Genomic DNA, 2,066 nt, shown 5'->3' with positions numbered 1-2,066 from the left:
TTGAGTGATTCATCCCTCCCCCCAGACCCCAGTGAGCCCACACAGGGGAGAGGCCATTCAAACGTTCAATGTGCGAGAAGGGATTCAGTGATTCATCTGGCCTTTTGAGACCACAGTAAGACCACACAGAGGAGAGGCCATTCAGATGCTCAGTGTGGGAGAGGGGATTGAGTGATTCATCCCCCCCCCCAGACCCCAGTGAGCCCACACAGGGGGAGAGGCCATTCAGATGCTCAGTGTGGGAGAGGGGATTGAGTGATTCATCCCTCCCCCCAGACCCCAGTGAGCCCACACAGGGGGAGAGGCCATTCAGATGCTCAGTGTGGGAGAGGGGATTGAGTGATTCATCCCTCCCCCCAGACCCCAGTGAGCCCACACAGGGGGAGAGGCCATTCAGATGCTCAGTGTGGGAGAGGGGATTGAGTGATTCATCCCTCCCCCCAGACCCCAGTGAGCCCACACAGGGGGAGAGGCCATTCAGATGCTCTGGTTTCCTCCCACTGTCCAAAGATGTGATGTTCAGATGGATCGGTTGTGCTAAATTGTCCACAGGATCCAGGAATGTGCAGACAAGGTGAATAGCCATGGGAAATTCAGTATTACAGGGATAGAGTGCTCTGAGCGTTATGTTCTTCAGATGGTCGGTGGGGTTTGACGGGCCAATGCTCTCCTTCCACACTGTCGGGATTCTATTCTATGATTGAGGATAAAGGCTACATGGCAAGTTTTACTTGGAGAAGGAGCATGTGGTGTGTATCAATGCTCTCGATGCCTTTAGATAGAGGTGGGCACCGCAGGGGATACAGTGCTTTATCTCCACCGTTGATCAATCCCCAGAACTCTACTTTGATACAGTCCATTCCCATTCTGTCACTTGTAATTATTTGCTTGGCCCGTAATGGGCTTTATTTGGAAATATTCAATTGGTTTACAAATGGTTTACTGCCGGTGATTATATATTAACAAAAGCCAAAACGGTGGAATGATGATGTTGATGGTGGGAAGGTTGCTCCGCCGTATGTGATAACACTTCTGTGTAGAAGAAAAAAGAACGCTTCACAGCACAGAGAACTCGAACTGAAAAGCGGTTAAAGCAAAACAAAGGTTCAGAAAGGGAGGGAATGTTTCCCTGGAGTGTGAGTAACTGGGTAGTGATGGTGTACGGGAGTAGACACGATTTTGTTCTACAGAGCATTTGAAATTTTAAAACTTTTATTTTTAGATATTCCGTGTCTTTTCTTTTAGATTTATTTATTGTGGAATAAGTGTTTACATTAAAAGCAAAACAAAGTCACAAACCTTGTGTGAAAGACCTAAATGTTAAATAAAATCCATCAAACCATCCCGCACTTAAAAGTGATGTGGAAGTGCAATCGCCTGGAGAGTCCCTGCCTTGCCTACTTCTTCCTAACTGGGCTCCATGGTTATGTACATACCTGGGAGATAGCAGCAGGAGGAGGCCTTTCGATCCTGCTCCACCATTCAATGGGAAGCAGCTGACCATCCAGCTCAGTCTGCTGTTCCTGCTGTGTTCCAATCTCCTTTGATGGTTTATATCTAAGCCCTCCTTTGGCTTCACTGCCTTTTGTTCCAGTGACGTTGTTGTGTTACTGTGTGGGTGTAGGCGGGAGTAATGTGATGGTGCTCTTCCTGGAGGATGCACTCAACCTCCCTCTTCCTCCTGCAGTAACATCAATTGGGTTTCAGCAACTAGAGATAGAAACCGTTTCCAGGATATGGGCATCACTGGCTCAGCCAGCATTTATTCCCCATCTCTCGTTACCCTTGAGAAGGTGGTAGTGAGCTGCTGTCTCGTACCATTCACAGTCCATTTGGCGCAGATAGACCGTTAATGCTGGGAGGGAGAGAGTTGCAGGATTTTGGCCGTGTGATTCTCCATCTTTGGTTCTTCACATGCTGGTTAACGTTATCACGATCCGCACATGATGTTGATATTTCAGTCTGCAAATCTTCACTATCTAGCACCCTATATAAAGTATTATGTACAGATTAGAAATTCAGAGCAGACAATTCTCAATTCTCTGGAATATCTTTTCCCCCTTTCT

General features: G+C 47.3%; 1 long non-coding RNA gene across 1 annotated transcript in view; it reads right to left on the bottom strand.

The window, feature by feature from the left end:
* Positions 1–1,819: 1,819 nt before the first annotated feature.
* The window catches only part of LOC122547463, a 7,946-nt gene continuing 7,699 nt past the window's right edge, over positions 1,820–2,066 (bottom strand). Inside the window, exon 3 of the long non-coding RNA XR_006311002.1 lies at positions 1,820–1,987. This is a non-coding gene — a long non-coding RNA (uncharacterized LOC122547463). The remainder of the gene's footprint in view (positions 1,988–2,066) is intronic.

This window comes from Chiloscyllium plagiosum, unplaced genomic scaffold (assembly GCF_004010195.1).
Source record: "Chiloscyllium plagiosum isolate BGI_BamShark_2017 unplaced genomic scaffold, ASM401019v2 scaf_12259, whole genome shotgun sequence".
Lineage (NCBI taxonomy): Eukaryota > Metazoa > Chordata > Chondrichthyes > Orectolobiformes > Hemiscylliidae > Chiloscyllium > Chiloscyllium plagiosum.
This window is presented reverse-complemented; position numbering and strand designations above follow the sequence as displayed.